The sequence below is a fragment of the Trachypithecus francoisi genome, unplaced genomic scaffold (genome assembly GCF_009764315.1).
Source record: "Trachypithecus francoisi isolate TF-2019V2 unplaced genomic scaffold, Tfra_2.0 Lachesis_group7, whole genome shotgun sequence".
NCBI classification, from domain to species: Eukaryota; Metazoa; Chordata; class Mammalia; order Primates; family Cercopithecidae; genus Trachypithecus; species Trachypithecus francoisi.
In genome coordinates, this window is record NW_022681472.1 from 88216692 (window position 1) to 88234555 (window position 17864).

The 17864-nt window shown below is 46.7% G+C and overlaps 2 protein-coding genes across 4 annotated transcripts in view; one reads left to right on the forward strand and one right to left on the reverse strand.

Moving 5' to 3' along the window:
* Nucleotides 1-13247, reverse strand: part of SLA (Src like adaptor) — a 57996-nt gene extending 44749 nt beyond the window's left edge. For 2 of the 3 annotated variants that reach the window (XM_033202287.1, XM_033202285.1), the window contains exons 1-2: nucleotides 13148-13247; nucleotides 11356-11633 (exon numbers count right to left, since the gene is read on the reverse strand). The gene's annotated coding sequence lies outside the window, so the exon portion shown is untranslated. Of the gene's footprint in view, nucleotides 1-416; nucleotides 539-11355; nucleotides 11634-13147 lie in introns of those variants that run through there. The other variant, XM_033202286.1, reaches the window with a different exon arrangement.
* TG (thyroglobulin) overlaps nucleotides 1-17864 on the forward strand; it is a 273793-nt gene that overhangs the window by 199508 nt on the left and 56421 nt on the right. The window lies entirely within an intron of this gene.

Genomic DNA, 17864 nt, shown 5'->3' on the forward strand with positions numbered 1-17864 from the left:
TGTCCTTTCAGCCTGACTCATCGAGTGTCATTCAACACCTAGTGATTGTGCCCAGAACCCTGCCCCAATAGGTTCCACCCCTCCAGATGCCAGGGTGCCCCCAGCCCGGCCAGCCTTCCCTCCCTTCTGTCCCCTCCCCCAAGCTGCTTCTAAGCAGCAAGCTCCCACCACAATGTCTGATCTCTCTCCTCCTTTATGTCAACCATTCCAGAAAACAAGTCAGAACAAGACTTTGCTATCCATCAAAGAGAATTCCAACATCCTCTCTCTTCCCAACAGCTCTATAATTCTTCTCAAGCATTTGCGTGCTATTTTGGAGGGATTCCTGGAATCCACTACAGGAAAAAAAAAAAAAAAAATTAAACTTGCATTTTTGAGATTGGAGAAATGAGGTTCATCCAGGAAAAGAAACGTACCCAGGGTCACAAGATGAGAAAGTTTGAGTCAGTCCTGGAGGCCTGGGTTCTTCTACCTTAACACTCTTCTCTCCTGTTGCTTGCACTCCCTTTTGTTCTGCCTTGCCAGCCAGAGTTCAGTCTCCGTGAGAGAAGGGGCTGTGTCAGGGCTATATGACTACCAAAAAAACCATCAGGTCTCAACAGCCCTTTAGTGGTCTGCTCAGTGGCTTTCTACAGTCTTCAAGAAGGAGTTAACTTATCTGAAAGAAGCTTTTATTTGAGAAAAGTGAAAATGCCCCCAGAGAATGAGAGCTGGAGTCTCTCTAATGAAATGGCTGAACAATTTGATTTAATCCGTGACAGTTATATGCAGTGGCTGAAGGTGGGAGAGAGGGTACCGGAGACATAATTGCTTCTAAGAACAATAGAAAAGGGCAAAAGAGAAATGAGTTAATTAACACTGGCTCTACAAATTCTTGATTTCTTTCTCCCTTTCCTTGGTGGTGTAACTCTTAGGTTTCTGGGTCATAGAATCATAACTGCTATTACCTTATTTTCCCTTCGGTCTTTGGACCAATGCTATTTCCTTTGTGTGAACTTGGACCTTGGTTTCCTCTTCTGAAAAATGAGATGAGTGAAAAAAGATGATCTCCAAAGAGCGAGCCTCATAACCCCATTTAATTGTAGCAATCAAGACTCAATGGTTTTTAAAAATTAGTAATAAAACCATTGGCATTTTTCAAATGAAGTCCCATTAGACAGAATCCCAACTCTTGTCTTTATGTGCTTCAGAATCAACGGAAAACAGTTAATGTGTACAACCACCTTCTGGGAGGCAATTTGCAGATGTTGTTGTGTTTAATCTTACAAGCATTCCCAAGGGCAGATAATCTTTTACTTTGTTAGTGTGAGAACAGGGTTTAGTCACCTGCTCACTGCCCTGGAGCTGGAAACCTTACATCTCCTGACTTCAGGACCTACACCTTTTGCTCAGGACCATGCCACTGCCTCCCCAGTGTAAGGAACTCTGGTCAGTGTGCTGCTGGCTGCCATTTGAGCAGAAGCATGGCATGGAGAGGTCACACACTGACATGGCATTGCCATCAACAGTGTGGGATATGCTGGCCAGCAGCATATCCTCTTAATAGGTTTTTGTTTTGCAGATCTGGGTCCTTTCATTGTGTGCTCTGCATCATCTTATAGATCTGGGTGGGGAGGCTTCTCAGAACCTTCCATTCCTGGGACAGCATCCCAGGAGAGTTCTGTGCACCTGGTCCATCTTGTGCTTCTGATGCCTGGCCTTGCTGCTGGGAAAGAGGGTAGCCCAAACCCCTTTATTTCTCTCCCAAAGGGGAGAGAAATTGAGGAAGTCCAACCGATGGAAGGCAGGTCATAAAGCCAGGAACTCAACCCTTGGTGACAGAATTAATTTGAAAATGTACTTAGGGATGCTACCTTGCCTTTGGCCTTAGAAATTTCTGCTGCAAAGTGTGACAGCTATAAGCCCATTCATATGACCTTCTTCTAAGGCATGAGAGCACGGTGCAGCAAGTGGAGAAGCCTCACTGTCTACCATATATGTGAATGCCAACAACACCAGTGATAACCAGAACACCCCCGTCCCACAGTTGGTCAGCAAGCATCCTCTGTCAGGCACAAAGCTAAGCACTGTCCAGCCAGTATGTCCTGGGTTGCTCAGAACAACCCCACTTTATAGCTGAGATCAATTAAGTGACTTGTCCAAGGTTATACTGCTAGGAAGAGATAAAACTGGGATTCCAGCCGGGTGTGCCTGGCTCTAAAACCTGTGTTCTTAATGGCCACCAGTGTTGCCCTGTTTTTCTGTCCTCTGGCTAACCCAAGAAGACAACAGAAAAGTGATTTTTAAAAGTCATCAGGCTGGGCGCGGTGACTCACACTTGCGATCCTAGCACTTTGGGAGGCTGAGGCGGGTGGATCACATCAGGTCAGGAGTTCAAGACCAGCCTGGCCAACATGGAGAAACCCCATCTCTACTAGAAATACAAAAATTAGCCAGACATGTTGGCACACGCCTGTAGTCTCAGCTACTCGGGAGACCGAGGCAGGAGAATCACTTGAACGCAGTGGCCGGAGGTGGCAGTGAGCCGAGATCAGGCCATTGTACTCCAGCCTGGGGAACAAGAGTGAAACTCCATCTCAAAAATACAATACAATACAATACAGTAAAATAAAAGTCATCAAAGCAAACCTTCGGAAGCATAAACTTTGGGGGAAACGTTAATACAATGGAGGCCCTGAGAGATCTCTTGGATGTCACTTGGCGGTGTTTGGAAGCCCAAGTCTGGGTTTCCAGTGGGGGTGAAGGGTGCAGAAGTGCTGCTGGGAGCAGAAGAAACAAGAGAGAAAGGCTAGTTGAGGCATGCTGTGGTCAAAAGGGAGGAGTGAATTGCAAGGAATATTTTCTAGCCTTTCACAGCATTATTTTTAAAAGACTGTTACTTAGGAGGCTGAGGCGAGCAGATCACGAGGTCAGGAGATCAAGACCATCCTAGCTAACACGGTGAAACCCCGTCTCTTCTAAAAATACAAAACAAATTAGCCGGGCATTGTGGTAGGCACCTGTAGTCCCACTTACTTAGGAGGCTGAGGCAAGAGAATGGCATGAACCTGGAAGGTGGAGCTTGTAGTGAGCCAAGATCACGCCACTGCACTCCAACCTGCGACAGAGCGAGACTCTGTCTCAAAAAAAAAAAAAAAAAAAAAAAGCAACTGTTACTGCTGTGGAACAAAACAAAGAAACAGAAAGGAATACTAGCTGTGCTTTTAGCATCTCCGTTTCATAAAACTATGCCACTCAAATGCATACATATGGAAAAATATTAAAGAGAAATTTCCAAAATATTTCCAAGTACTCTCTCTGGGTAGTGATTTTATATGTGAATTTAAATTTCTTCGTTACTTACTTATTTCTAAAATACCCAGATTTTCTCCCAGGTGCATGAATTGCTTTTATAATCAAAAGGTTGGAAAGAATGAGGGCGCCTTAAAGAAGAGATTTTCAAAGCAGGCAGGCCTGAGTGCAGATTCCAGCTCCCAGCCTGCTGGCTGTGTGTCCTTGGGCAAGTTACTTCACTTCTCTGAGCCTCGATTTTCAAATCCACTAATTTGGGATATAAGTATATGCCCTACGGGATTGTTTTGAGGTTGAAATTATGGGTCATATCTAAAGCAGAGATATGTTTGGTAAATGGCAGCTAAAAATTTACTAAAGCAGGGGCTGGGGTTGGCTAACTCACTGTGCAAGCTTGAGCAAGTACCTTCCTCTGTCTGGGCCAAAGAGTCCTCAAATCTGATGGGGAAAGGGTTGGGCTGAACAGTTTGTCATGGCTCTTTTGCCTCAACCATTTTCCTGCCGTGACTGTACCCAGTACCGGCACAATCGACTAGGGACTTGCTCAGTGCTGCCTGTGGTCTGACCCTTGGTTTCAGGAAAAATAAGAGCTGGCACAGGGGCTTAGCATCCGGTGGTCTCCCTGGCAGGATTTCCGGGGTCACCCCCCACATCCTGACCTCACTCCACAGGTGCACCTCTCCCAGTGCGAGACTGGGGGCTGCCAGGGCTGCCTGCCCTGTGACCCACATAGTCCCCTGCTCTCCTCTAGGGCAGGTGCAGCCACAGGACTGTTCTGCCTGCTCCCACCCCACCCCCATCTGCTTCTCCTTTCTCTGCACTGCAGAGGAGGGCTGCGGCATACCAGGGGCTCTAGGGGCACTGGCAAGACCTACAGGGGCAGACGGCCAGCTCAGAGAGGGCATGCAACCCCCAGCCTTCTTCTCAGGCCTGAGTCCAAGCCAGTGGCCCCCAGGAGCCCCTGGGGAAGAACGTGGGATCCTCTTACCTAAGATATTTCAAATGCCAGGAATCCCAGCACGTTGGGAGGCCAAGGCAAGTGGATCACCTGAGGTCAGGAGTTCAAGACCAGCCTGGCCAATGTTGTGAAACCCTGTCTCTACTAAAAACGCAAAAAATTAGCTAGGCGTGGTGGCAGGTGCCTGTAATCCTAGTTACTTGGGAGGCTGAGGCAGGAGAATTGCTTGAACCTGTGAGGCAGAGGCTGCAGTGAGCTGAGATCGCACCACTGCACACTCCAGCCTGAGTGACAGAGCAAGACTCTATCAAGAAAGAAAGGAAGGAAAGAAAAGAAAAGAAAAATTCCCCAGAAGCTCAATACATAGAACAGATGAAAGCAAGTAGCTGCATGGAGCTGGGGGCTCAGCTCAGCATCTCATCCTTCTACTGCTCTTGATAGGATACCTCAATCCTGGGGCATCATAAAGCATCACTTGAAAAGTAGCAACTCAGCACTCTCCCAGGACAAGGGAAAGGCTCAGAGAGGGCAAGCAACCTGCTCAAGGTCACACCTTAAGTTTGGATGAATGCATGACTCCCTGCCCAGCACTCCATCCCCTGCAGGAGAAGCCATGCCCATCTATCTGTTAACCAGGCTGTGGGCCTGACCCATGTGTCCAGGAGCCTGTGTGCTGGCCCCCTCTACCCTTGAGTGCCCAGAAGGGAATCTCATACACTCTCAGGCTAACAGAGAGGTTGGACTTTATGCTAAGACCAAAAGAGGATGGAGATATCATAGTGTGCATTTTAAGGTCGTTTTAAGATATGGAAAGAAGCCAGAATTGAGGCCTGTTTTAATTCCATTCTTTATTAAGTCACTAGACCATTCTTTCATTTGTTTTTGTTTTTATCTTTCATGGACATAGTCATATGTGACTTCCTGGGTATTCTCATGGAAGGATTGGCAAGAGGAGGTGTTGAGGGCTGTTCACAGCCTATAGTCTCCGTGGCTCACAGCCACATTGACGCAAGGGCCTCAGTGACCCAGACGTGTCAGTACAGTGAGTGGGTGTCTTATGAAGAGCTGTCTGGCACACGGAGGCGGGCAGCAGAGGCCATTCCTGACGTGGCTTTGATACTTCATGGAAATAAAAAGAGCCTACCCCACCCATTTCTTTCACTCTAGATAGACCTTCTGTACACAGAGTCCCCCAACACACAGGGATGGTGAGGTGGGGCACCAGCCAGTCAGCCTGTGGCTCTGTTGGACCAGAATATATTTGCTGACAAAACCAGGCTATGAATGGGGTTTGGGCCCAGGCCAGGTCCTGGATACCTCTAGATCCTATAAGCAGACTGGCCTAGCAAACGTTGGCAATGAAGAAAGAGTGGTAAAGACAATTATTTTAATCCTAGCCATTACGCAGAATGACTAGGAAATAGGCCTTTTCTTTTCATTTCAAATGTGGATACCTGAGAAAGGCAGGTTTCATCACAGAAGGTGGAGGTAGATGGAAACTTTCATGAACATCCTAAAGGTCACCCAGGCATCTAGGCACAGGGACTATAAAGTCCGTGATTTCTTTATTGCATCGTATTTCCCGGCAAGAGTTACTTTTCCTTTTCATTCATACATGTGAATCACAGCATTACTCATAAACTTATCAAGTAAGATGGGAATCAGCATCTCACCTGACACAGCATTTGCCAAGACCAACTCCTGATCTGGGATCTCCCCTCACTGTCAGTCACTTGTCGAGGGACATGGACCCCAGAACCCCACACTCTGCAGCTCCCAGGCATTTGGTCTAATGGGGCTTGGTCTCGCTAAGGAGATCTCCGTGATGTTTTTAATTTGCTATTAATGTGCTTCTCTTTTGAGCTCACTGTTCCCTCCTTAGCTCCTCAGGAAAGCCGATTGCCTTGGGGTGGGTCCCAGTTCGACGGTCATTTGTGTGACTGCGTGGTGAGTGACCGTCTCCCCTGCTGCACTGTAAGTGCCTTGAGAGCAGCCAGCAGGTTTGTTTCTACTGTCGGCTGGGACTCAGTAGATGCTCCATAGGGAAATAAAAGGGAACAGTTAGAAACAGAAGAAACAGGCTGGGCGTGGTGGCTCATGCCTATAATCCCAGCACTTTAGGAGGCCGAGGCAAGTGGATCTTTTGAGGTCAGGAGTTCAAGACCAACCTGGCCAACATGGCAAAATCCCATCTCTACTAAAAATACAAAAATTAGCTGGGCGTGGTGGGGGATGCTGAAATCCCAGCTACTCGGGAGGCTGAGGCAGGAGAAATGCTTGAATCCAGGAGATGGAGGTTGTAGTGAGCCGAGATTGTGCCACTGAACTTCAGCCTGGGTGACAGAGCAAGGCTCCATCTCAAAAAAAAAAAAAAAAAAGAAAGAAAAGAAAAGAAAGGAACTGAAGAAACAAGGTGAGCCTAGGAGACCGTGGATTCGTGGTGTGCTAATAAATGTCAAACAATCAATGTTTCAGGGCGAAAAATTCCTAATAGTGTGTGCCAATTTCTGTGGTGTAAATTCTCCCCCCATGCTGACTTCCAGTTTCTCGTGTGACATCTCTGAGGACAGAGTAGGAAAAAAATGTGTGCAATGCGCCTCATAAGTCAGCAGAGGCCGCATCCAGACACCACTGGAGCAAATCAACTCTTTATGGAATCTTTCTCCCGACAAGCATCTGTTTTTGGAACAGTTGCCTACAGGCCTCTCTGTTTTCAAAGCAAAAGAGACTCATCTAAGTGGGCATCCACTATGCGGAGGGCCTAAAGCAGATGTTTAAAATACACAGACTCATTTGATGCCCCCGAGAACATACCATTTTATAGATGAGAAAACTGAGTCTCAGAGAGGCTAAGTAACTTGCTCAGGGTCATACAGCTAGTTCAGGGCTGGGGCCAGCATGGGAATCTGAGTCTCAGAGAGGGTGCTCAGGGTTACGAGGCTTGTTCAGGGCTGGGTCCAGCCTGAAAATCCTTTGTCTTTTTACTCCCACTCCTAATTCCTTCAGTAAAACCTTCATCCCAGCTTAATGAAACTTTAATTCTAAAAGCAGATGCTCTCAGAGCTGGGACTGCTGGCGAGACCAGAGGGGAATGCACACAGGCCTGGGAGCTGGAGTGCCCACTGCCCCGTGTCTGCAGGCACCCTCATTCCTGACCATGGCGAAGCTGTCCCTTCTCACTGGACAGTGGTTGTCAACTTTGTCATAAAATCACTGGGATGGGTGGCTCCAGCACTGTGAGGGGGAATTTATCTCCATTGTTTCCCCTAATTTTATCTAATTTTCATTTTCTGCACATTCTGTCTTTAGAATCCACAGTGGGCCAATCAACTCCCCCGAGACTGTGGCCAAGTCACTTTCTGCTTTTGGTGTCATTTCGCCTTTCTCTAAGTAGTGAGGGGGCCAGCTGGAGGCCTCCCTGTGTCCACCCCAGATTCGTGCCGGCCCTTGATGAGGCTTCGTGTACAGCAACAGGAGAGGGGGTGACAGTGCGTATTGAGGAATTATGTGTCCTAGGTGTGTTACATGTACTCTCCACTTGACCTCCACAACTCTCTGGAGTATGCATCATTACACTGAGGCCTTTTGTCTAACTGGGGAAACCAAGGCCAGAGCATTCACGTATCTTGTTGGAGTTTGCCCAGCTGGAAAGTGCTGGAGGCGGGAGTGGAATCCAGGGGTCTGGCTCTAGAACCTGGCTCCCAGCTACTGTGCCCTTAGACCTGAGGAAAGGGATGAAGGGCAGCCTAAAGCAGAGATATCCTTTTTTCTGGCAAGGTTATGGTACTTTTTTGTTTGCTAGAGGGTTATGAATGTCATAGTTATTCAGCAGGTGGATTGATAGGTTTGTGGATAGAGCAGTGTGATGAGAGGTGAGTCCAGACACTCTGGTGCTTGGAACTTGCATTCAGAGGATGCATATTTTGAACCGATTGTCCATGTGGCTTGGAAGGCATGTAGGGGAGAGAGGGGAGGAGTGGGGGGAGGTGGCACATCTGCAAACAGGGACGGGGAACACATTCAGCTCCCAGGGTTAGTGTGAGAATTAAATGAAACTGGCTGCACTGACTCCACTTGGTCCCCTCTCTTGTCTCTCCGTGGCTCTGTTTCCTCCGTGGCACACACCACAATTTGTCCTTATGCATTTGTTTCTCTAAGTGCTTATTGCTCCCAGGGCAACTTTCTTAGGATAGGGTTCAAGTCTATTATATTCCTCAATGAAAAGCCATGATCTAGCAGGTGCCTGGCACATCATGCAAGCTCAGTTAGTTAGAATGAATGACTGAAGCTATTGTATATAAACTACCGGGCACAATAGAGGCAAGAGGTGGTCCACTTCCAGGGAAGCCTGGACCATCTGAGGTAGTTATTTTGCCCCTAAGCACAAGCCAGCAACAATTCTTACTTTCACCAACCCCCTCTACAGACATATACACACCAAGTCCTCCAACCCTGGTTCCAGTCTGCCTGGTGCTAAGGAGGGAAGTGTGACTTTGCAAAGCTGTTTGACAACAAAAGAGAACCACTGAGCCCCCGACCCCTAAAATTGCTGTCTTAGCTAGAGTTACCATAATCAAATTGGCCCCTCCCTTAGCGGTTCTCGGATGGGAGGAAGTGGTTTGAGCAGGGTGTACTTATTTCCTTCGGAACTTGTAGGGAGATTGAGAGAGGGCGGAAGTTGATCACGTCGTGTGACCTCAATGGATATTTTATTGCAGAAAGAGAGGGATAGATGGAAGGATGGATAGACAGATAGATGGCCAGATAAATGTACGAACAGGACCCTTGGGCTGCTAACAAGAACCAAATGGTTTGGTCTGAAATATGCTGGAAATTTTGATGGGAATTTTAAGTTTCAGCCCCTCTCAGAGGTGGGAGAAATACATTCTTGATGAATGTCAAATAAAAACTTAAAACCCAGCAGCATCTATTAATTCAGGGCACTGATTTAGGCGCACTAGAATGAATAATTTCTGTCTTTAAGAAGGCTCATTTCCCTTGGAAATACATTGCCAGATTTCACCATTTAGAATGGGGAAGTTTTCTTCTGAAAGTGACTTAGGAAAGTTTTATTCAGAAAGTGACTTTAGTTTGCTGCAATGCAAACCTACCCCTGTCTGTTCCGTTTATATTAGATGGAGGAACAAGCAGAAATACATATTCAGAAAAATGGAGGAGTGCCCCACTCATTGCTTTAGCGGTTTAATCCATCATATGTAGCACTGCTTGTTAATAGCTTTCTGCCTAGGAAATAGAACATGGATATGATATATTTTAATTGTCCGATTTAGAAATGATAGCAATAGCTCCTATGTGGTACCTATTATCTCCTAGATAGTACATGTAAACTTCTTTCAAACATATAAAGAAACTGGTCTTCTTTTTACAAGGAAAATACTAGCACTCAGAGGGGCAAAGTGACTTGCACAGAGTCACAGAGTTCTTTGGTGGCCCCAGAATGTTGACTCAGGTGCGGCTGGTTACAGCACAGTCTTTCTATGTTGCCATCTTGCTGCTCTGATCTAGATTCCAGATCTGTTTAAGGTGAAGGAATCTAATTAGATTTTAATTTGTCTATTCTATAGGTTTTTAACATGCATATTAAGCACTCTTAAATAGAATTCTTCTTCTTTTTTTTTTTTTTTTTTGATGAAGTTTCACCCTTGTTGCCCAGGCTGGAGTGCAGTGGCACAATCTCAGCTCACTGCAACCTGCAACCTCCACCTCTCGGGTTCCCCAAGTAGCTGGGATTACAGGCACCCGGGACCATGCCCAGCTAATTTTTGTATTAAATAGCATTCTTCTAAATGGAGACTATTAGTTGCAACATACTTGCCAGAATTTTGACCTGAGCTTACCTCTCCAGTTTTCAAAGGGCCACAGCCCAGTTTAATGGACTCAACAGCTCAGCCTCTCATAGCAAACCACAGAATGACAATTTAAAGACTATGGGGTGTATTTTTCCTAAAGTAAAGAAGGTACCACTTTAAACGCAAACCTCAGCCCTGCATCCGCTTGTTCTTGCTGAGGCTCCCCCAACCCTTTAAAGCCCCTCACTTGCCTCTACCTCCCACCAGCTATGGGACTTGGACAAGCCACCTAACTTCTCTGAGCCTCATTTTCTCAGTTTTCAAAAGCAAATAACAACCACAATCCTATAGGATTGTTCTGAGGATTGCAGAAAAATAACTTTTTATGCATTGCTTCTCCCCAGTCACTCAGGATGGTAGATATCACCTCCTGACACCCCTATGCACAGCCACAAATAAGGACATTCTGAGGCCAAAGCTCAGGTCACTTCTTTGACACCAGGCTCTCTCCGTATGTATGCACCTAAAAGAATGTGGAGTGTGCCTTTTTCCTTAGAAAATTCCAGTTGTCCTAAATCTCTTCCAACTCTAACATGCTGTTTTCAGAATTTATATACTCCACATGTTTGCCTTTCCTTTGATTCCTCCCGTCCCCCATACACATACCAGCTGCTCAGATTGTTATTAATTATCTTCGGCATCTTCTTAAAGAAGATGCATACAATCACACTCCAAGCAGCACTGTTGCAATCCCTCAACCCACCTGGCTCCATGCACCTTTAGATATCATGACTCCAGCCTGATAGCATTTACTGAGCACCTGCTGTATGCTGAAACTGGCCTGGGCACTTAGCATATGTCAATTTCTTCACTTTGCCCTATACCTGGGTGCATTAGGTACCATCAGTGTCACTTTACAGATGAGAAAATGAAGGCCTGGAGAGGTTTAAATGACTCCCTCAAGGTCGCACAGCTAGAAATTCTGATGGCAAATCCCAATTGTCCTTTGTAAGAAGCCTGCTAAGTGCAAGCCTTTTTGGCGAGAATGTTTCCTCTGGCAACATCCTGTCCGTGCTCCTCCAGCCCTTCTCTCCACAGAATTATGCATCCAACACCCACTGAACCACTGCAGTGTGCTGGGCACCAGGTTGGGGGCTGGGCTCCTCTCAAGACCTTGCCCCACCTGTGCTCAGGGAGCTCCTCTCTGGCTCCAGAAAGTCAACCCCTGCCAACTGTGTGTTGAAGAGGTCCTGAAGTCTCTCCCCACCCCGTCTCTGCCACATCCCCCCAAAATACCTTCACACACTGGGCATGACTCCTGTGGGAGCTGTCTGCAGAGGGATTGCTGGGCGCAGAGTCACTGCCTCTTCGTCTGTCAACTGCTGCTACTCCGGAATAAACAGGCAGCCGGGCCTCTCGCGAGTGTGGAGAAGCAGCCCATGCTACCCAGAAGAACTGCAGTTGCTAAACTGGCCACATACTTCCTCTGCTAGGAACGAGGAAGGCACAGGGCTTGCAGAAGGGCAGGTTCCTGTTTTCAGTAACCACTCTGAGTAGGCTTCTCTCTGCAAGGACTGGGAAGATAGACGCATTATTAATTTTTTTTACAAAGCACTTGAGAATATGGCCAGCTTAACTCGAGATTCTGGGATTTCAGAAGCTTGGTCTTCTTTCTCTAATTAAAAGGCAAATTGGTGGGGCTGTGAATTTGCTCTTGTGCATCGCTGGAGCTCGCTGGGCCCACAAAGGCTGTGGCTGAGAGCTGCAGCTTCTCTGATTTCGGTTTCCCAATTTTTGCGGCTTCCTTCTGTTACTGCCGAATGGACCCCAGAGCAATGCTCTGAGATTAAAGGAGACTAAAGAGACACAATGACTTGGTGCAATGTGTGGGTCAAGGGAAAAGAATTAGAAAGAACATTATGGGATGGTAGTTGTTTGACTATATAGTGCACAGTTGATAATATTGTCCCAGTCTTAAGTTTCTTGGACATGGTAATAATAGTGTGGTTATGTGGGAGAATGTCTAGTTCTTAGGGGACACATGATGACCAAGAGGATGTCTCGTATCATGACAGCTATAGCTTTCAAAGAATTTCTTAAAAGAAAAGCTGCATCCCTGTATCTACAGCTATTATGTTGGCACAAAAGTTATTGTGATTTCTGCCATAGAAGTAATGGCAAAAACCACAATCATTGTTGCACCAACCTAATACATCTACATCTATATATAAAGACACAGAAAGAGAATGAGAGAGACAGAGAGCAAATGGGAAAAAATGTTAATACTTAGTGAGTCTAGATGAAGGGGATATAGGTGTGCATTGTTCTACTCTTGCAACTTTTTGGTGAGTTTGATGCTAAAATATATGAGTCTTTACGTTATATATTACAAAACGTATGTTGTATATGTTATACGTTATGTAAATATTGCGTATAAAATCTCCCTACTTGAAGTGTGTGGGTCTCAAGAGAAACTCAGGCACGTGGGGCTTCAGAGCTTAAGAGGTAAAAGTTTCTGCAATGCTGACCCCAAGATAGACTGGGAATTGCTTGCTTGAGCTTGGAATGCCAGGTAACCACACTGGGATGGCCCTCAGACCCCCTCACAGCCCCTCACACCTCACAGAGTGGACAGAGCATCAGAGACTTGACTGATCTGCCCACAGTCACACACAGCTAGTCCCAAAGAAGAGCCAGGGCCGGAATCTACGGCTGGTGACCCAGGCCCCAGTCCAGTGAGGCCAACACAGCCACCCTGGGACAGTCATTTGGAAACTTCACTCTGTGTAGTTTGCAAAGATGAATCAAAACCCTCAGAGCTGCTTCTAAATTTAGCAGGCAGGCACTCTGCACTAGAGAGATGGTTCCTTAGACAACTTGTGAAAACACCCGCTCACGAAGAGCATGCTGGGAAGGTACAAAGGAAATATTGCAAAAGACTGAGTGGGCAGTTTGCTTAACAGGTAAGAGGGGACAGGCAGAAATATGCAGAAGTGGAGCTTTTCCCCCAAATTCACACAGAAGAGTAAAAGAGCTTTGGACTAGTCAGAGGTATGAGTTTTGTGATGACTTTTTAATAGACACTTACCAAGCAAGAATCTAGTACAGATGAGGCTCTGAATTTATTCCCTGTCATTTCTTTTGTAAAATTTTATTGAGCAAGGCATATTCCAGGAACTGGGATTTAGCTGTAAAAAAAGATAATAATAATAAAAAAAACAAACTGCAAAAGCCCTACCCTTCCCTGTACTTAACTTAAAGGAGACTACAGAGACATGGCAACTTGGCACAATGTGTGGGTCACGGGAAAAGCACTAGAAAGAACGTTATGGGGTGGCAGTTATTTGAATATATACTACACAGCAGATTCTACTACTTCACATAGGAGGAGTCCTATGGGAAAGACTGAATATGTGACTATCAATTATGGTGACCCATCGAGGAAACTCAGTGAGTTGATGGGACCAAGGGCCCCAGATGTGCTACTTTGCACAGGTGGCCAGTTGTGGGGGGATGGGCTGTCTCTGGAGATATCATTAGGCTGAGAACTGTAGGAGGAAAGCAAGCCAGCTCTGGGACAAGCCAGGGCATGACAGGTGTGCGCACAAGGGACTGCTGGTTTCACACAAGCCTTAAAAGTTTTGGGGAAAGACAATCACTCCTAAAGATGTTCAAGTCAGAAGCAGAGGCAGACAAGAGAGAGGCCTATAGAGTGGGTTCCTGTTCAACGGGTCCTGTTCACAGGAGAAGCTGCAAGAGAAGGAGAAAGGCAGGATGCAGAGTCCTGGAGGTCAGGGCTGCAGGCTCTTCTCTGTCTTTTTCCAGTGGGTCATTGGGTGACTGGGGGGCTGCTGTTAACCTCTCCCGACCACCAGCCCCGGGGTGTTTATGACCTCCCTTTCGCCTCCTGGGGTAACTGAGGAAACTCGGTAGGTTTGAGAAAGTGTTCCTCCTACCGGGCGCTGTGCTATCCCAAAGCCTGGGCTGTGCCAGAGCAGGGGAATGGAATGGAGGTGTTGGCCCTGGGCCCAACCAGAGAGGACAGGGCTGAAACCCGATGCCATGCTAGACAGGTTAATCTGACCTTAGGCCTCTGTTTTCAGTAACCTCGAGGGGGTTCTCAGCCTCAGCACTTTGGACATTTTGGATCAGAGCATTCTCTGGTGTGTGTGTGTGTGTGTGTGTGTGTGTGTGTGGTGGAGTTGCAGGGCTGGCCTGTGCATTGGAGGATATGCCACAGCATCTCTGGACTTGACCCACTAGACGACAGGAGCACCCCGTACCCCTCCAAGTCGCGACAACCAGAAATTGTCAAATGTGCCCGAGGGAGCAAAAATTGCTCCCAGTTGAGAACCACTGGATCATACCCATTCCAAAATAAGACATGTGCGAAGGTTGTTCTTTCTTGGGTTGTAAAGTGCTGCCCTGAGGCCAGTTGGTTTTCCTGCTTTTGTGTGGACTCAGCTTTGCAGCACGTCTGCCTGTGCTCCCTGATGCACATCTCAGAAGCCTGCTGTATAGCAAGGCTCCTTTGGGTGGCTGTGTCACCCATCCTTCCTCTCTGCCATCATATACTTAACCCAAGAAGAGGAAATGGTTTGCGGTCTGTTCAGGAGTCCCAGGGAATTAGGGCTTGGAAGCTACAGTCTGGGCAGCCTGTGAGCTGCATCTTAAAGGAGGAGCAGTTTGCTGTCAGGAACTAGGGTGGGAGCATGTGAACCACGACTGCCTAAGGAAAACAGAGGAAGAGCAGGAGGTGGACTTCTAACCGCAGAGGCCCAGTCAAGGAGGATTGTATTGTGAGTTTGCTTCCATGTCTTCCCTGCTCCTCCACCACCCTAACCATTCCTCTCCCAGCCATTTTCCACACTGTTCCTCAGTGTTTCACACACCTTTTTCTTCTAATCCATGAAGAAGTCTTGATTGCAAGAATATTGTCATTTATTCAAGCATGCTTTTCGTACTCCATACATTCATTCAGTTATTCATTCAACAAACGTTTGTTAGCATTCACTGTGTGCCAGACGCTATGCATGTAACTGGACCATGTGCCAGGCAAGACTAGGCCCTACCCTCAAGGAGCTCAAAGCCAAAAACTCTTTATCCCTGTTTTCCAGGCCCAGCACAAAACAGTGTTCATTACGTATTTGCTGAATTACTTAATTTTGCCAACATCTGTTGTAAATTTCGTGTATGTATAACCTATATTCAGGGGACAGATAAGGAGAGAATTCTCAGTTTGCATATGATGAATGTGTCTCCATCCTGCCCTGCCCTCAGGGAGTTTCTGATCTAGCAGAGGAGACAGACATACAGATCAAAACCCCAGGGTATAAAGAAAGACGTCGGTAGGGAGGGGGCCAGGAGAGGAGATCAAGAAACCTGTAGGGCTCCTGGTTTCACACAGGAACTTCATGGCACTGAGGTATGGCGGGACCACATTAGATTCCATCCCAGCAGCTTGGTCTTCTAGGTCCATGTACTGAGCACAAGAAGCAAAGACAAAAACACATAGCAGGTGATGCCCCCACCAAGGACATCAAGGGTAAGCATGGGGTCAGGCCGGGCTCTGCTGCACTGGCCGAATGACACTATCAGGAGGTCAGGCTTTAGGACTCACAGAGACACCCAGTACCATCTGTGTAGGAAGCAGCTGATTTCCAGAGGACTTTGCAAATTAATTAGAATTAGCTATCGGGGCCCAGACTAATGGCCATAGGCAAATAACAACAATGCCAGCCATGCATGGATTGAGAATCACTCAGTTAAGTACTAGGCTGTGGTCATTACTTTTATTAAAGTGAAATGTTCCCCTATGTAAAAACTAGCTTTACACACTTAACGTTGTCAGGAGCCAGTTGTTATATTTCTCCAAGTGGGGATTGATGGGTTTCCCAAGGGAAGCAATAAAAAGCCACTTCTCCAGCTTCAGGTCTCAGAGGAGTTCCAGATTCTAGGAGGTGAAGAGCTCCTAAGGCAATTCAGCATCATGCGGCAGACGTGATGTTGAAGCCCCATGCTGGGTCAGAGTCACAGCTTGATGCAGTATGAGCAGATTTCCATTCCCACTTCATAGCTTGATTTATTTTCCTCTTTCAATATAAATATTCAAAAGTTTGGAAGAAGGAAAAGGCAGTCTTGGGAACTAGAAAGCTTTCTAGCAATGGATAAAACCAAGTGTAAACTAGAGAAGTTCAATACCACTGATTGAATGCAAGGCATGACACTTGGTGCTATAAAACTGTTGATGGGATTCCCATATCAAACCATATGACCTTCAAGATCACGTGCAAGATAGAAGTTCTCGAGAGTAAAATTTTGCCCCCTCTATGGCTGGGTGAGTGCTGACCCACTCATACAATAATTTATTTAATAACAGTTTTTTGAACCCCTTCTATGTGTTAGGCATTGCTCTGGGTACGGAGTTAGTGAAATAAATGAGTAAAGTCATAGAAGGGAACTGAGGGCATGGGAACAGTAAGAGGAACTCTCCCCTTAGAATGGTGACATTTGAAATGAGTCCAGAGTGACTCTGATATGAAAATCAAGAGGAAAAAAACACCAGGCAAAGGACATAACAGATACAAAGGTTTGGGGCTGGAAATTCTTGTGTTCAAGGAGCAGACAGAAAGGAAAGGGAATGAATATTGGGGAAATGCAACTTGGCTCTTGCTTATATTACGTATTTAGTCTTTCAACTCGCTCTATGTATCTAGACATCACCTGAAGAAACTGGTGCTGATAGGGCTTAACTTAGTTGCCTCCAGTCACCCAGCTGATGAGTGACACCACTGGGTCTAGGCTCATGAGCTCTAGAAGTAGGAAATTTGCTGTCACTATTTCACTAGCCTCCCACTGGGTCTTCCCACATCGCACCTCTCTCCGCTAATGCTCCCTTCCCATCCTCTTTCAGCCCTGTGTCTCCAAATAAGACTCAGGCCCTGCAGTCATCCTCCTCAAGCAGCTGCCCCAAACTTAGGACCATCTTCATCCTTTTCCCACAGGATCCACTTCACCCCTTTCCTGGCATTCGAAGCTCATCAATCTGTTCTCCACTCTCCTTATCAGCCCCATGGCAATGTCAGCACTTAAGGCCTCCATGTCCCACTCACCATAGGAGCTCCCCTACCACTGTGCACTGTAGACAAGCCCCTCACTCTTCCTCATGCACTTCACCACTGCCCTTCCTCTCCTGTGTGGATGCCTTTCCCCCTGCAAGGGCATGGGGCAGGTCCCTTCAGGCCCAGCCCAGAGCTAACCTTGTCCATGCATCTTCCCAGATGCCTCTCAGCCAACAATGATTGCTCCCTCTCAGAAGGCCCCTTGGTGTTTTATCTGTATCATAGGAATGGGACACATTGCATATTGGAGTAATGAGCAAGAGAGGATTTGAGGTACTTAGGAGTTGTGTGATCTTGTGGGGCTTTCTGATTCTTTCTCTCAGCCTAGTGATGTTACTGATACTACTTTATCATGAGAATCCATACATAGTAATGTGTACAGCCCACCTGGTCCAGTGCAAGGCACATAGGAAGGGACCACCAGATAGAGGTGCTTTTCTTTCCTTTCAAATTGGAGCCTGAGCTTGGGAAGGCAGGAGTATGTCTAACCATGACCATGTAGCCTCGCACAGAGGTTATCCCCAAAGATGTGATCCATAACTATCCCTCAATAAAAGAATAAATGAAGGTTGTGCCTTTTGAATTAAAGTACATACACTGTGAATGGTGACTTTTCACCTCTGGGGAAGGCAATAAGCTAACTATGAAAACCATCTGTGGGGAGAGCAGACCCTATTGTTTCTC